This window comes from Lepidochelys kempii, chromosome 21 (genome assembly GCF_965140285.1).
Source record: "Lepidochelys kempii isolate rLepKem1 chromosome 21, rLepKem1.hap1, whole genome shotgun sequence".
Classification (NCBI taxonomy): Eukaryota; Metazoa; Chordata; order Testudines; family Cheloniidae; genus Lepidochelys; species Lepidochelys kempii.
In genome coordinates this window covers 843,809-861,629 of record NC_136400.1, presented here as the reverse complement: position 1 = coordinate 861,629, position 17,821 = coordinate 843,809, and the positions used below count along the sequence as shown (strand labels likewise).

At 52.7% G+C, this 17,821-nt stretch overlaps 1 protein-coding gene across 13 annotated transcripts in view; it reads right to left on the bottom strand.

The window, feature by feature from the left end:
* DENND2C (DENN domain containing 2C) overlaps window positions 1–17,821 on the bottom strand; it is a 47,262-nt gene that overhangs the window by 28,405 nt on the left and 1,036 nt on the right. For 5 of the 13 annotated variants that reach the window (XR_012155838.2, XR_012155839.2, XM_073320196.2 and 2 more), the window contains exon 1: window positions 17,278–17,649. The exons of 1 other annotated variant lie outside the window; for it this stretch is intronic. The gene's annotated coding sequence lies outside the window, so the exon portion shown is untranslated. Of the gene's footprint in view, window positions 1–601; window positions 805–3,020; window positions 3,301–17,277; window positions 17,650–17,821 lie in introns of those variants that run through there. 7 more of the 13 variants (XM_073320190.2, XM_073320185.2, XM_073320187.2 and 4 more) reach the window with 6 other exon arrangements.

Genomic DNA, 17,821 nt, shown 5'->3' with positions numbered 1-17,821 from the left:
CGAGCAAGGCGGCAACCACCCGCTTGCAATGCATCGTTAACATGAATGGCACCAGGTAACCCCACTGTGCTGGGGGTCTGTGCTAACCCCAACAAGCAGCCTGCCCCAGCCTCAATGCTCCACACATGGAAATATCAGCACTCAGATGCCGGGGCTGAACCTAGGAAAGTCACAGCACCCAGCTCCCAACAGGAGGGGGAGCACATGCAGCAGGGTCCTCTGCCCGCACAGACGGCTCCTACACAGACCCTGCCATTCAGAGTACACTCAGCTAAGCGAGTGAAAGAAGCACCGCCCCCAGTCCCTGGGAGCAGGCCCCTCTGCCCATCTGGGGTGTGCTCATGGTACAGTATGGCAGCCCTAATGCAGCACACTCTCCCCTCCCTGGTGTCAGCAGGCCAGGAGCGAGACTCGACAGGAAGCTGCTCCTGCAGCAGCAGGGTGACGGCGAGATGCAAAAGGAGGTGGAGGCAGGGGAGTAGCAAATAAAGGAAGCCTCGTCACCTGCCCCCTGCCCAAGGCATCAAGGGCTGGACAAGAGCCCAGCGTGCTGCAGTGCAAACTAAGGCATTCTAGGTACAACCACAGTTTGCCACTGTACCTACGTCTCCCCCAAACACACACAGCCCTATATCAGGGCCATCGCCCCAGGCACCGACACCATTCACCACGGTACCATGCTGCCCAGCTGCCCCAGCCAGCAGCCCTTCCCTGGCCTGGCCACTCGCAGCCAGAGCCCTGGCAGGAGCCCTCCTGTCCAGCACCATGCAGAGGCCTCCTCTCAGCCACGCCCCCACGCGCAGCAGCTATAAATAAGCATTGTCTCCAAACATCCTGAGCCAGGAGCCATCCTTCCTCAAGCCCAGTCTGCACAGCTCGATTAGCAGGCAGGAAAGCGTGCCCCCCAACCCCCCCTCAGTGGCCATGGCTGCCACGCAACGATAACACAGCCCTCGCTTCCCAGGCACAGGCCTGGCTGGAGTCACAGAAAGCCAACCCTGAGACCACCTGGAGTGGACTCCCAGGGCCTGGGGTCAGAAGACAGGGAAGGCCGTAGCAGTAAGACACTGGGGCTGGGGGAAAAAAACTTTGGCAGAACAGCCCTTTACTCCCTGCTCCCGCCCCTGGACACCACACCATGAACCCAGCCAAATGTAGGGAGTAGACACCTATGAGCCGGGAACCAGCTAGGCTGGTGGCAGGGCAGGCCAGGGCAGCAGTAATAGGAGTGCAGGGAGCAGCAACACAAAGCTGCTTGCAGCAGAGGAGAGAGGCTCTCAAAATCAGGGACCTCACTCAGAACAGCCAGCAGGAGCAATCACACCCCCCTCCAAAGGGCTCAGGGCTGCTGGGGAAGGAGCCTACAGAATGAGAATCCAGCACCCTATCCAGTAGCTGATTAGGGAAAGCAATGCTCTCAGCCACACAAGAGCCCACAGGAGCCAGAACCAAGTGCAGCCATCCCCAGATCCCAAGGAAGAGATTCTGCTCCATCGGGGTCTGACACCTGCTGTGCAGGGAAGGTAGAGTGCAGGGGCAGAGCCCCCCATGCCACACAATTCACAGGCAGGACTGGCCAGCGAAGCAGCTGAAATCACTCCTGTTATCAGAGCTCCCAAAACACAGGCCCGAAAGCCGTTCTGGCACAGGGAACAATGGGCCATTCACAGGGCAGAGCGCTCCACAGGCTAATGCTCTGCGTCCCTCTGCCCACACGTCCCGAGTAACAGCTCCACAAGGGGCCTGGCAGCAGGGTGCTGGAGGGTTCAGTTATTCCCCTGGCGCAGTGTAGGTTTTCACTTCCTCACCCTGCCAGCCGTTCGGTGCTCCACAAGGAGGGAGCAGCGTGGCCTGGAGAAGCCTGGTCTGCAGGGCAAAGGGCCACAAACTGCAGTACACATCGCACTTCACAACAGGCCAGCTTGGGTCTGTCCCCAGCAGCACCTACATCAGGCCCTCTCTTCCCAACAGGAAGTAGTAGGAGTAGTTACATCTGCCCCTCCACATCTCATTGGCTGGGGAAGCTACAGAAAGGCAGGAGGCACAGATCACATGTATTTACGCTCCGGGGCTAAGTGAAGGAGCCTGTGGCCCCACAGTTATGCTGGAAACCACCTCAGTCCCTCCCTAGCACACCTAGATTCACAGTTACCCAAGACTCAGTAACTCAGCAGCAGAAGACTAGCCCAGCCAGGTCTCACTGTACAGTCCCACTAGGATCCATTCCCCAGCCAGTTAGCTTTTGCATTCAAAACACTGCAGCATTTATGTCAAGCTAAAGGAATTCACAGGCAAGTTCTCATGAAACACCAGGGAGGCTGCGACACAAGCCATCAAGCTGAGCCAGCACCACAAAGCCTGAACGCACTGGACACCCCATAGCTGTGGGCACCAAGGCGCCATAGTTTCTGTTCGGTTCCCAAGGATTTCAGCACAACCGACCATCACCTAACGATTTACAACAGCAAAGAGGAGAGTGTGCTCCAGGGAAGGGGAATGAGCCCACACAGGCAAAAGGCAAAGCCACATGGGCCAAAAGATCAGCAACAAGTAGGGCTCAGGGCACCTCAAATCCCGAGGAAAGAGCATCCAACCAAGAACTATCACGAGAGGTGCACAGCGCTGCCAGCTCTGGCCATTTATCATGAATCTCACTAATCTATTTGGGGATTTTTAAAAAGACTATTTGGTAGTCAGGTGATTACGTGACAATCCCAGCCCCCAAGTTCCTAGCCCTCCTGGTTGTGGAGAAAAGCTTGATAACATGACTTCCGACGGCTCAAACACCTGACCCAACTGATTTTTTCAGTCTCATGATTTTAAAATCACCCTCAAGATTTTTTTTTGAGGCCCAACTCACGATTGTTCAAATGCTTGGAGTTGGCAAGGCTGGTACACTTACCAGGAAACGCCTGCATGCCCAGGCCTTTCCCAACCACACAGTTTACATGGCATTTGCAGAAGAGCTGAGGAAGAAGCCCTTGGGAGGGGTATTTGATTAAGAAGCAACAGCAACTCACCAGCAAGCTTTCACCGCTCTGCAGGGCTGGCTGCCCACTGCATGGCACATCTGCTCAAATGAAGTTCTCTACTCCTGTCTCCTCATCACCAGCTCAATGCCCGCATGACATTCATCCACGGGGGTACCAACGCAGCATGCCAGCTCATGACTGTGCTCAGAACTGTCTTGGTTTATAGGTGCTCTTGGGCTCAAGGCATAAAGCAGACAGCAAATGTCTTCTCTTCAACTTAGCAAGGGTCTAACTCTCAACATGAGGCATCCAGTTCACAGCCACTTCTCTACAGAGAGAAAAGCATCAACGGATACCTCAAACTGCTCCTAAGAGAAGCTGCGCAGCTTGACTGCAGTCCTGGGACCCAAGGTCTCTAAGGTGTGTCACTGGTCCTTGAGTAATTACAATTAGAGCCAGATACAATTAACAATTAATTTCTATTCCACCTCTGAAACAACCTATGGAAGGCAAGCTAAAGGAACTAGCCAACATCACCTCTCCCTTGGGCCTAGTCAGCCAGGCGCAGCACTGAACAGGTATTTGTCAAATACACCCACCCGTTTGGAAGAATGGAATGTAGCATTTAACTTGCACGGGCTTGCAAGACAGGTGGCTGCTCTCAAGGAAGAGGGATTTTGATGAAAGCTGCTCCAGTGGGTGAAGCGCATGAGCCCAGGAAACTATATAGACTTTGCCCTCAGAAGGAGTCACAGAAGTTGCTCTGAAGCAGGCTGGGATGGTCTGACCTCTAAGTTAAAGAAAGTTGCCTATTTGAGAGATACAAACTGTTAACACAAAACCTCTGCAAAACCTGACCCAAGGGACCTTCACAGCACAACTCAAGGGACTAGGGACAAACTGAAATCACCCTGGTCTTTTAACAGCATCACATCTGACAGCATCTTGTGGGGCTTCTCTGCAGGAACTCTGATCTGTAAAGGTTTCCAGCTTGCAAGCGGCTGTAAATCCGATCAGCAAATTTCTAATCCTAAAAACCAACCAGTTACTTCCAGACCCTTCCACGTAGAGACACCGGCAAGTTACCCAGGGACTCCTGCAGGACCAAAGTAGTTAGACTTGGGAAGGATGAGTCATCGTCCAGTTCTCATCTCTGCTATTCCAAGGGCTGAAAGTAAGGCGGTACAGGCATACCGGTAAAAGGTGGCCGCCGGTACCAGCCCCTACCGCCTTACGGGTTTTGCGGCCCCATCGGCGGCCAACAGGGCCAGTGGGGGGAGGGGAAGGCGAGCAAAAGGAGCAGCTGGAGCCCTTGGCCCTTTAAATTGCCACTGGAGCTCTGTGTGGCACAGGCCAAGCAGCATGGAAGGGTTGGCTGGGGGATGTTGACCCCCAGCCCCACCCCTGGGTGGGGGGGTGGAGGCTGGAGCTGGCCCCCATACCGGTAAGTTTAAAATTTTACTTTCACCCCGGCTATTCCAGAGCTCTTCCCTATTGTACATTCTCTGATGCTTCTAACAAAACCTGGGCTTCCTGCACATGACATCCCCTCATCCCGTTCCCCATTCTCTGCACGTTCCTAACTGTGCCTCTGAGCAGAGAGCACTTCATGCAGGGAGCATCCAACTACAAGCTATTTTAGTTAAATTTACACTTTAAAAAAAGAGTAAATGATTGCTGCACCTCAGCACAGCTCTCTCCAAACTACATCCAGAAGGCTCAGTAGTCTCCAGTTTGTTTTCCTGTGTTCCCAAAAGTAGCCAAACAGCCACCCCCACCCCACCAATTGTGACGATGCTTGCAATGCCTTGCATCTGAAGGCACTAAGCAAAGATTCTAGATCTATATTATTTTATTTGAAATGTTCTTCCTAGGTACAGAAAGATTTAAAATGTTTCTAGATGAGATCTGCCAACAGCATTGCCCATTTCTTGAAAAAAGATACCCTCTGAAGATACATGTCTCAGATTCAACATCTAGAGAAAGTTTCCATAACATCTTCGCCCAAAGTTGAAGCATGAGGAGGTTTAGCACTCCCTGCCATGTAGAGTTATCTTTTTCCAGGACTGAGAGCCAGAGAGCATTCTAAGCATTTTCCATGCAAAGAATCCCAACAGGATTCAATTTCCTGAAACCGTATGTTCCAAAAGAGAACGCTGCCAACATTATTCAGGAACAAAATTACTCTTAATTGTTGAGCCCACCCAACCCAGGTGCTGCTGGCCCTGTGCTAACCCCAATACCGCAGTCAAAAAATCTCAAGCAATTAGCAAAACAAAGGCATTAACATGTGTGTGCAGCATCTCCTATTACAGGCTGCAAAGCATGCACCAGAACCCATACAGATTAATTCCTTGTGACTGTCAGCTTTCCAAGCCAATCCAGTTTCAAAATGCTTCTCAATTGTGAACTGTCCGAGAGGTGACAAGTCTTCCTGCCACAGTGACCCAAGGGTGGGGGGAGGCCTTCAAGTCTCTAGCGTTCTGGGAAAGCAGCCAAGCAAATATTGGAGAGAGGTGGTTAGTAAAGATATTTATTACTCACTGTGAAGGCACAAACAAGGATACATCTCAGAATTCGTAGCCACTTTTACTCTGCTCAGATGCAAATCCTATGCTTTTCTGAGCAAAACTCTGCCCTGTTCTGGAAGTGGAAAAGTCTGGGGCAGTATCAGATAATAACACACTCCAGGAATGCTGCATTCTGTCATTCGTCTCCAGCTCAACAGAAACCACCTCCATTAGGAACTGGAAGTTGCCACCAGGCTAGCAGCAGAGCAGAGCACCACAGAGTAGGTCTGCACAGCCAGTAGCTGACCTGGGCTGGGATGCTCGCTGCCATGTAGATATACCCACTGAGACCCCAGAGGCAGGCATGGAACACATAGGCTGGATCACCACCAGTGTGAGCATAAATAATGTTCAACACTTTATTTTAAGTCTCTAGCTGTTGTGGATGCAGAGGGAAGATCCCTAAAGGCTCAAACACCAGAAGGCAAACAGCCAGCCCAACGTTCGTTATTTTTTAAAATCTCATGATCACTGGGGGGCCTGACTCATGATTCCTGAATGTCCGGGGTCAGCAACACTGGAAGGGTGGCAAACCACCCAGCTCTGAAGCAGGATTTCAGCCAAGTCTGCTGGCTGTTTGCCTGAGGGCCCTGCAGTTTCACACCAAGGTGCAGGCAAACTCAGCAGAGGCACTGCAGGCTGAATGGAGGGAGAAAATCAAAGATCAGCATAACCTGAGGTAGTTCCTTGATGCAGAACCAACATCAGTCAGAAAATGCATATTCCACAACACACAAAAAAGGGATGCCGGGGCCACTCCCTGCTGGGGCCTTTATTGTCTTTTGCCCCATTAGCAAGGTTTGACGTGACTGGAGAAACCAGACCTTTTGGCCTCTGTTTCACTCCCCCCCTGCTCCTGGGCCTCACTCAGCTCCCTGTGCCCCCAGGGTCAGCATCACTGCAAACAGAACAGGCAGAGCCTCCTGGGCTTGCTTGAGCCAAGGTCTCTCCCCCCAGGCTGGGGCTGCACCCTGGGAGTGTGGCAGGGGAAGGCACAGGCCCACACGGCCATGGAAGGTGGCACAGGTGGCAGGTCTGATGGGGAGGAAGCTGCCCTCCCCTCCCGCAAGACAGAGCGACCGGTAAGGGCTCCCCAGCAGCACTCTTTCAGTAGCAGTGACTCTCCCTACTGCCCCTCAGGTTCTTAACCGCCTGTGATGGACAGGACTGGCTGGCAGCAGAACAGCCTGGGCTATCAGCCAGGAGGGAGGCAGGGCTCCCAAGCATCTGCTGGAGTCTCCTCCTCACTGCACGGGGCTGGGCAGCTCCTGGGCTGCTCACTGCAGGAGCATCAGGCAGCCTCCTCCAGGCACCTGCGACATCCCTAGAACCAGCTGCACACAGAGGTGGCAGACATGGCAACAAGCACTAACCTCACAGGAGAGTGGATGACACCAGGGGCCCAGTTTCCAGGAGCAATTGGGAAACAGGGCAGCCAAAATCCTTGCTTTAGTCTCAGCTCCTCAGGGACAGGCACCATACTCGCCGCGGGGGCACACGCGGCTCTGAGCTCTGTCAGCACCACACACCACAGCCGAGCGTGAAGAGCTCCATCTAGGCGAGGGGGACCAGATCGTACCTTCTTGTTGCTCTGGCTGCAGGAGAGTCCAAGAGCTCAGATCCCCGCTCCAGCCCGAGTGCTCCAGGGACAGCAGAAAGCGCTGAGCAGAGCACTCAGAACTACAGTCCTGGCAGTGGGCTGGGCTGCAGCTGCCTTCAGCATCCCCTTTCCCTGGGACAAACAGCTAGGAGCGGAGAAGAAACAGTCGGCAAGAACGGAGCAGCTAACTCCACATCATGCTCCTAGCCCAGCCTGCCACTATCTCTGCCCTTGCTGGCACAGCCCAAGCCACCAGCTTTTGTGGAGCTGCTCCATCTACACCCCAACAGTTCTAGGGGCCAGGACTGTCTCATGCCTACCTGCCACTGGGAGGAGCACCTGATTTGAGAAGCTCCAGGAAGGAGTCACCTCTGTCACCCCCTGTGGCCAGTCCTCTTTGCAGCTTTCCAGGCCAAGCTCAAGACAAGCCTCTTGGTCGGCTGGGAATTGAGGGCTCCACTTCGGTCAGCGAGTTAGTCTACAATCCCCAGGTACTATGCATCCTTCTGCCACCAATTCCAGAGATCCACATCCCAAGACAACGTGCTGCCCAGCTTTCCTGGGACCTGGACTGTGTCTAACCCTCTGCTTGGGGGAGACAATTCCTATTGGTCCTACTGACCACGAGAACAAACAAAAGCCAGCCTGAGCAGATGGAAAACAGACATCCTGAGAATGGGCGCTTACCCGTCCAGCCACAGGAAGCGTTAAAGCAAAGGCCAGAGATGACACTCAGGATAAATCGGTGGGCGGAAATGCCGCATCCCAGCTGGCTCCACACCTCCTCCTCAGCACTACTGCACTTTGCTTCCGGAGATGAACCTTCAGATTACAAGGAGCAGCTGCAGCTAACTGAATAACCAGCCTTGCCCAGTGCTGGAGCAAAGTGCCCAAGCCGATTCATCAGGTCTTGGTAATGCATCCGCATGGCTCTGTGATGGCAAAACACTGGCCTGGGACACACTGGTTGTTCTGGGCCATAACCTTAGTTACCACACCTCCCTGCACACAGGCAGCAGCCATAGGAGCAGCAGCAGAAACATGTTTATTTGCAGTGACCGAAGGACCCACGGACAAACATTTAATTCACATGCTTCCAAAACAATGAGAAGAGCAAGGAAGCAGGTGTTTCCACATTAAAAGGCTGGGTCAACAAGGAACCGAGCTATGAGAGAAGAACAAAAAAACAGCCAGACCAATGGTCCATCTAGCCCAGTGTCCTGTCTCTGACAGTGGCCACTGCCAGAGGCTTCAGAGGGAACGAACAGAATAGGGCATGTTATCGAGTGACACATCCCCTGTTGTCTAGTCCCAGCTTCTGGCAGTCAGAGGTTTAGGAGTATAACTTATTTGAGCATAAGTTCAAATAAATTTGTTAGTCTCTAAGGTGCCACAAGTCCTCCTTTTCTTTTTGTGGATACAGACTAACACGGCTGCTACTCTGAAACCTGTCAGAGGTTTAGGGACACCCAGAGTGTGGGGTTACATCTCTGACCATCTTAGCTAATTGCTAGTGATGGACCTGTCCTCCATGAACTCAAATGGCCCCTTCTGCAGTTCAGTAATGTCACAAGTGGGGAGCTATCACTGCCGTCTGTTTCTAAGCAGTTCACTACCGCATTGCAGTTGGAAGGCACGGCTGCTCTGAGAAGTGTGATCCCCTGAGACCCCAGCTCCTTCCCTTAACGGCTGCAAAGCATATTTCCCTGTTCACGTCTCTGCATTTCTAGAGCATCACAGCCCCAAAGCACTCACAGGCATTAACTAAAACTCTCAGCCGGACAGGCCTGTATTACCCCATTTCACGGAGTCAGTGACTCACCGAAGGCCAAAGCAGGACTCGCCAATCCCCAAATCCTACCAGAGAATTGACCCGCAGAGTGGCCCCGCAGGAAGCCCTACGGCAGACTCGACTCCTGGCCTTATTCCATCAGCAAGACAGTTTTGTTGTGTCAGCCATAACCTGCCCATTCTCCGCACCTCCCTACCCTGCCTGCTCGTCAGTGACCAAGTGCGGCAGCCGCCACAGCGGCAGCCTACAGCTGGATTCCGAATGTCACTGAAATGGCTTTCCAGGTCCACGACATGCCCTCAGCAGCACAGGGCCTGGAGCCAGAGACCAGTTCAGCTAGTGGCACCAATGTGGACAGAACCATGATCACTAAGTGCATCATCCCAAATATGTACAGTAACAGCAGCTTCCCATTCGGGGAGCCCAGGAGTCCCCCCAAAACATGAGACGCCCTGACAGGGATGGCCCACGTGGCTCTTTCCCCTCTAGCTAGGCTGTGCCTTCCTTTGTGGTGGCAGATGGGACAGTGGACAATGCAAACACCATTGTTCAGATACAAACAGACGCGGGGCTACTCTTCCTGGCCAGCCTGCTGCCTGCCCATAACCCCCCTCCTCTCCTCCCTGGAGCCGAGAACGAGCTGTGGCCGGAGCTCTCGCTGTTAACAGGGGACTGGAGAATCCCAGCGAGGCAGTGCGTCAGACGGGCTGTGATCATTTTCAACTAGCTACAGCAGAAGAAGGGCCTACACAGCAACTCGCACCTTGGGCCAGGCAAGGCAAACTGAAAGGTGACTTGGTCACCATGTGTCAGTACCTTCATGGGGAAAGTCCCAGATACTAAGGGACTCTAATCTAGGGGAGAAAGACAGAACAAGAGCTAACAGCTGGACATTATTTAAATTGGAAATAAGGCCCCAGTTTTTAACAGGGAGGGTGATCAACCACTGGAACAAGCTCCTCAGGGACATGGTGGATTCTCCATCTCAACGTCTTCAGCTCCAGACTAGCTGCCTTTCTGGAAGAGATGCTTTAGCCAAACACAAGTTATTAGGCTCTATACAGGGGTAACTGGGTGAAATTTAATGGCTTGTGTTATACAGGAGGTCAAGCTGGATGATCTAATGGTTTCTTCAGGCGCTGAACTCTACGAATCTGAGACTCCAGACAGATGGAATTCCATGTGTTCCTTAGCTGTGAAGAATTGTTTCCACTGTGGCCACATCATGGCACCAGCCTTGGGAGCGAAACACCAAGGGCCATCAGGAGAATGGGCTGCAAGCTCACACTGCATTTGGGGGAATCATCGTGTCAGGGGTTACCACAGCAGAGTTTAGCACAGGTAGAAGATTAAGGGGTTTAACAGCCATTCAGTATGTGCCCCTGTCCTGACTTCAGCACTGACAAGAGACCAGCGTGAACCCTCCGATGAAGTGAGCTGTAGCTCACGAAACCTTATGCTCAAATAAATTTGTTAGTCTCTAAGGCACCACAAGTCCTCCTCCTCTCTTCAGAGGGCTTGCAAACAGCTGGTTGGTTACTTCAACAGCACATGCTGAAAAGGGATTTTGCACTTTGTGGCCTTTCCCACCCCAGAGAGCAGAACTCAGCTGGGGCTAGTTTCAATATCAATAGCTACCAATGGCATTTACACATGGTTTAAAATCACAAGCAATTCAGGGCAGCTACACAGCTGGTTATGTTCAGTGCCCAGCATAAGAGGGTTTTCCCTCGGGGGCCTCTGGGCACCACCGTAATGACACAGCCACCACAATAGCTGTGGACTAATCCCTGCCCCTGGGGAACACCAGTGCGACTAGGAAAATATAGGGAGTGTACACAGCACAATTAATTCCCTGGCAGAAAGCTGCACCAACACTCTGTTAGGGCTGTAAATGAGATTATTATAACCTCACAGGGACAAAACCCAAACAAGCCTGAGAGCTGAAAACTGAAACTTCCATATCCCTACTCCATGGTTCTCAGCTCCTCTTCACTCCCACCACACCCCAGCCTGAACCCCCCGGGAAACAAAGGCCCCCCTCTTCCCTGGCTTAATTTAGTGGAGGATGAGAACACTTTGATAACCTCATAGTATTAGCCAACTCCAATGGGCCAAGCATTTTCTGGATTCAGGATGCTAGAGCTGGAAAACACCACTAGGTTGGGAGAATTGAGACTGGGAAGCTTTATTAGCTCATCCAACCCTTCCCACAGGTCCAGAGCAGGCTTGTTCCCTTTCTTAGGTTTCCTGGTGATGTGTTCAGTCTGGTTCTGAATATCCCAAGGAAAGGGGTTTCCTACTGCCCCCGGGACACACCTCTCCCCCTGCTAACACAGACTCACTGGCAGGGAGTCCCCCTGATATTCAACTTTGAATTTCCCTTTCCCAGCCCCCTCTCATTGACAGTTCAGCTCCTTGTACCACCCTCAAGGATTCATCTGGCTCCTCCATGCACACACCCTCTGTCTGTCCCAGCCTCCTTCCCCATTACTCATCTGTTACGCAAGATCCAAGCCAGGCACGTTGCACTCAGCATTTCCCCACCAACTGAACCCTCTAGCCACGACCATCCTGCGGCTCTTTTCTGAGCTCACTCCTATCTCCTGTTGGTGAGGGGGATGCACAGAGATGAGCACAGCACCCCAGGGCAGCAACAGCCATCTTGCAGGGAGCAGGTCTTGCTGCTCCAGGATGACAGACACAGTCGGGTTGTGCTGCATCTCACTCATCAGCTGCCCCCTGCCCCACCACCTGCTAAGATTTCTTGCAGCACCTCCACCCCAGAGCCTCTCTTCCTCACCTCTGTCAGCTGGGAGCTCCCCAAGCTGAAGCTGCGACTCCCCACCCACATCTCTTTTCTCTTCACAACCCTTTACTCTGTCCCTGGCCTCACAGCTGTCTGCAGCACCCCCCCCCCCCCATCATTAACATGCTGCTCACTACATCTTCTTGACCCTCAAAGATACCACAGAGTCTCACTCCCCTCCCCAGCTTGAAACAGGACCTTCTGCTCCGTCCACCCCAGCAGGATTAACCCAGCCCATTATCAGGACCTCTTAGGTTAGGGTCCCTGCTGCCCCATGAGTCCCGTTTACTGTCAGGACCCTTTCGTACACCAAAACCTGCCCTTCCTAGCTCCTGCACTATTCCTTCACTTCACTACTCCCACCCACCAACTGCCATTCCATGTAACACCTCGGCACTGTCTCTGAAGAGGTGACTGTGACTCTTTAAGGGGATTAATACTTAACAGTTCAGGAATAGAACAGAAACCACAACTTGCCACCAGCACAGCCACTGGTGGGCCAGTTCACAGGGCCACTAGCTCAGCTTTTCAGAATCCAGCCACAAAAGTCTTCCTTGTTAATGTTATCAGCACATATACAGTTAACGCAATGATCTGATTTGCCATGGCACCCAATCCTGACTCATCTTACACACATAGATTTAGAGTGTCAGAATGAGCAGAGAGGATTTGCAATGACCAAAAACAAGAATCCATATGCCATGGACCACCTGTCCAGATCTGCTGAGAAGCTGCCACAACTTCACCTTGCACCACTGCAGTATCTCAGGAGCAGCTTCCCCAAAACCCTTTGCCCCAATCTCACTCCAATTTCCTGCCACACAATACAGAAGGGAAAAGATTCTGCGCTAATAGTGATCCACAGTATGGAAATCAAACTCAGCAGACATCTGCTTTCTGCAAACACAATATGACAATCTCCTGGGCAGGGCAGGGCACATGGGGCAGGGGAAAAATTCAAGGGCTGAGACAAAACAGAAGAGAGAAAAAATCAAGAGCAGAAACAGGTCTCAGCCATAGGATGATATGGGCAGGTTTAAACTAATCCCTCATACGCCAAGAGAAGCCAGTAGCGAGTCTCACACTCAAGCGTTTGTTCCATGTGCTGTTCTTCTGCCCCCGTACTGCAGCATACCACACAGAGGTGCACAGAGCCTGGATTGGGCAGCAGCCCCTATAGCACGCATCAGCAGGACGGAACATGCCAGCAGCCAGCTTGTCACGCCTGGAAAAGCCAAGTGATGACTGCATGTTTCTCATTTCGAGATCATCGGCATGAGACTGCACCATGAAGGTCTCAGGAACATTTTTGCTTCTGCCAAAGCCAAGTCCTAGGGCTGGTTAGCATACCAGGGCTCAGGAAAGGGGCTGACCACCCCATCTTCCACAAGGCAGAGGGCAAACAGAGCTGGGGCTGGCAGGAGCAGAGAACTGCGGAGGGGTGGGGACTTAGCCAGCTGCCTTCTCCCCCACCATCACATAGGGCACAGACACTATCCCCAGTCCCTGATCCCGATGGGAGCCACTACCCTGTTTTGCTCCCTCAGTCATCCATCTACCAGCTGAAAGGCGAGGCAAGAAACAGAGATGCTATCAGTTAGATCAGAGGCACAAGGCTGCAACGAGGCATCTCCTGGCAGCAATGGATCTGCACCTCCAGCCTCTTGCTCCAGAGACGGACATGACTCACACCGCCGAGAGAGGCCGGCACCTCGGCTCCCAGCCACTCGCAGCTGTTAACCTCACAGGCGTGGGTCCTTGAGGGGACATGGAGGAGGTAGCAACACCACCTGTGATCTGGGCGTCAGTGAAAAGCAAAAGCTGCCAATGCATTGAGACTGTCACTGAGCAGAGGGGCCCCACGCCAGCCGGTCACTGGGTCTGTGCCATGTGCTAGGGGAGCACAGACAGGCACTAGACCACCACCACTCAGGGCTCCGTATGCTGCTGCTCCCCTTGTTCACACAGCCCTGGGGGAGGATGAGCAAGGCCGCTGCATTCCCCTCCCCAGGGTCAGCAGAAGGCAGCGTTCAGGTTCAACCAGCAACCCTGGCATTAGCACCCCCTACGGATAGGCAGGAAGTGAATATGCAGAAACCACAGAGCTATCACACCTCTGAGCCAAAGCAGCTATGACAAGGAGTCTACAGGCCCATCTGCCTTGACATTGCCCCAGACCCACCCCAGGAAACATCCACAGGCTCAGACACTGGGGTAGCAAAATAATACAAACCCCCAGCCACTGGTGACGCCACAAATACAAGGTACAAAGTCAATTCGAAGCCCCAGAGAGGGTCTCAAAATCCTGTCATCCTAGGAACTGACGAGACTGGCCCAGACCTGCTTTACCCCAGTGCCCAGCTGAGGATGCTCCAGAGGAAGGACTGAGACAGCCTGTAACAAATAATTACAGAATAAGCCGCCAGGAGTGGCACTTTCCACCCGTCCCAGGGACTTAGCAGCTGCATTCTGTACTGAGTATTCCATATGGTGACCACCCACCACATTTAATGCTCCCTGTTATATAACAAAGGGCCAGACTGCCACAGCTGGGTCCTAAACAAACATACTTACAGTCAGCCTGCTGCGTGGGCTGGGTTTTTCTTTTTCCCTAGGCACATTTAAAGAAATGTGCCAAATTGCAACAAATATTGGCCAGGGGAAAAGGTACCCCAGATCCTTTAGCCAGAACTACAACAGTCAGCCCTCAGATCCCGTCCTAACACTAATGCCCAGTGCCTCACACACAAATTGCCTATGCTTCCAGCCCACACCACAAGGCGGGACAGCACTCACAGGGATCAGTATAAAACAATCTGTGTTTGTGCAGTGCCCAGACTCTGATCCTGACTGGGGCCTCTGGACATCACCACAAGACAAACAGATGATTTTTTAGGAGAAACTGAGGCTCAAAGAAGGGACGTGACCTGCCCAAGGTCACACAGGCAACCAGGAATAGGACCCAGGAGTCCTGACTCCCAACACCCTGCTCTAACTACAGGCCTTTCATTTGGCTTCACATCCTTGAACCTGGCCCCCATACTTTACCCTATGGGCATCTTGGAAGTCACCCATCTTCTCCTCACTCCTTCCTGCCGCTCTCAGAAAACAGCCCAAGTGTGGTGAACCGTTCCCTCAGTGGAGGTGAGAAACAGGAAATCTCAGCCATTCAGCTGGGCAAACCCATCACTCACAAGGCATAATTAAGTACCTGTTTGGACACGTTCAGTTTAACACACAGTCTTGTTATACCAGTTTCTTCCTCAGATAAGCTACTGGCAACACAATCCTCCCAGAATAAGAGAAACCAGCTGACCAGGTATCACCCTGAGCATGAATAAGGTGCCACTAAACCCATGAGCAGCTGCACTTACAAAGGACGTTTCACTGCTATTTGTACAAATCATTTCAACGGTGCATCTTCCAGGAAGGCAAGAGCCGGTCATTCCAGCCCAGGATGTCCCAGCACCCAACCCTGATGCTAACCCACACCCATCACCAGGGTCTCTCGCCCTAAGCCACGATTGCATTCTCTTTGCGAAAGATGGCAAGCACTGAACAGGCCAAGAAGTAATCCACTGCAGTCCTGAGATCTCTCCGCCGGGGCAGCTGAGCCCAGAGCAACCTGCGACTAGGGCTTCCGCCTGCAGAGCCAGCTCCTTCCACTGCCATCTGGGCTCATGCTCGGTGGGCTGGGACACAGTGCAAGGCCTGGCACAAAACTCCTGGCAGAGCCCATCTGCCATTGCATCAGCTTGATCTCTTCTGAGAAAACCCAGAATTTCTCCCTGTGCTTCTTTCCTCCTTGGCTGAGGGAGTTTGCAGAGGAGAATCCTGCACATCCCTGCTGCAACTCCCAGGGTTTCTCCTGCTGGGGGTTTTAACAGCCAGGGCTCTCCTTAGACGGAAGTGACTGAGGGCACTAGCCAGGGACTCTGGAGACATGCTTTCATTTTCCTGCTCTACCACAGACTCCCTGGGGGACCCTGGGCAAGTCACTTGGCCTGGGCACCTCGGTTCCCTCCTACGCGATGGGGATAACAGCACTGCCCTGCCTCATTGCTGTTGTGAGGAAAAGTACATTGCAGGCCGAGGCACTCTGATATTATGGCAATGAGCCCCAGCCAGTGTCAGGACAGAGACCTGCGTAAAAATAAATGAAAAGTAAAGACAAACCAGTGGCAAATGTGATTCGGCAGGCTCCAGGACAGCAAGAACTCCTCCTGTTTCAGGGCAGGAGCCTCCAACTGACAGGGTCAGGAAGACACTTCCCCACTGGGCAGGTTTTTCTATAGTTGTCCACTAGGGAGTTTCTTGCACCTGCCTCTGAAGTAGCGAATTCTGGCCCCCCTCAGATCCAGGAGACTGGATTAGGAGGCGCTATGGGCTGATCCAGACTGCTAGTTCCATGTTCCTAACATCATTCAGCATGATAAGACATTAACAAAGCGTTAGACTCATCTCCAGTGGGCACCACAGTCTCTGTTTGCAGAACACACTTCCCCAGAACAGTCAAGCTTCCCTTTCCCCACAGTGCTGTAAGTCCAACCTGCTAAAACAGCATTTTGCCTCCATTAAATGGTGTTAAAGAAACAGCAGCCTAGTGTTCAGGGGCACGTCTGCCTCAGGGAAGCATGGAGCTAGACTGCAGCAAGCACGCAAATAAAAACTTTTCCTTTGGCATCACACCAGGCTATTGAGACACCATTTAAAAACCTTATCCAACATTTTCCCTTTGTTTCTGTACTAGAAATTGCTCTATTGTCATCCCCTCCAAAACACAATGGAAGGTCACAAGACAACCTTACTACATTTCCTGATCTGGCTGTGAAACAACTTCAGAACATTGAAAACAAAATCAACAAAATCTACAATTTAGACACTGATTCCTCTCCATGCCATGTCTGTTCTGAACAACAGAGCCTGCACAGATGTTTAATGTGAAGAGCTGTCTACCCTTCCCTGCGCACAATCTTCTCCTAATCCATTGGGATAGACATTGCCACTGATAAATCTGCCATGTCTTTGCATTTAAGAAATTCTTCGGGAGACTCCAAGAAATTCTTCCACTGGTACATTTCTCTTGCTTTAAATGTCCATTCACTGGAATCAAGACTTAGCCTGGGATATTGATCTCACCAGGTTAGAAAACGCCAAGGCAAAGCCAAAAACACTGATTCAGGGACATACAGAATCCTGACTGTTACTCCTAATTCTATCACCTCAAAATTGAAACCTGAACAAAAAGAAATCGAATCTGCAAAGCTCATGCATGCCCCATTAGGCAGAAACTGCAGCTGTTTCACTGGCTCTCCATCTGGTTATTAAAAACCACACGTGAAGCTGGGACAGTAACTGGGCATGGCACTGCCATGCAGAGCGCTATGCCTGGCGCAAAGTCAGGACTCTGAGATCTGATTAGAAAATAAACAAAACACCTTCAAAATGCCACACACAGTAAAGACAGTCCCAGAACAACATCACAAGCCCTGTTTAGCCCTTGCGAAGCACTGTCACTCCACACATCCACGTACCTAGTGTGAGCCCATCGCCAGGGTATCTAGACACTACATGAGCATTAACTCTCCCGATTCCCAAAGCAGCTGGGAAAACAGGGGCGCAGCAGTGGGCAGCTGCTGGCTGCAGTCACAGTGCACAGGGCGCTGCTCCAACAGGAAAGCAGCTAATCCAGAGACTAACCCGGGGCTGCCTTGTTCCGAGCTCTGGACACCCCTGCTGCGGTTCCCGAACAGCTCCGCGCCACACCGAGCGCGTGCACGGGCGGCGAGCCTAGGACCGGGCGGCGAGCCTAGGACCTGGCTCCCGCGCCCCCGCCGCCCGCCGCCCCCGCGGAGGACGATAGGGACCGGGGCTGACTCACGCCCAGAGCGAGGGGAGGATTTGTTGAGCCTGGTTCCACGCCCACCCCACCGCGTGAGCTCGGGGGGCGGGGAGACGGCTTCCCTCCCGCAGGCATCGCTGCTGCCCGGGGCGGGAGCCACGGACACTGGGGGGGGCGGTGGGATTCTCCGGTCACGGGCTCTGCGAAGCCCAGCGGACCTGCCAGCGTCGCCAGCG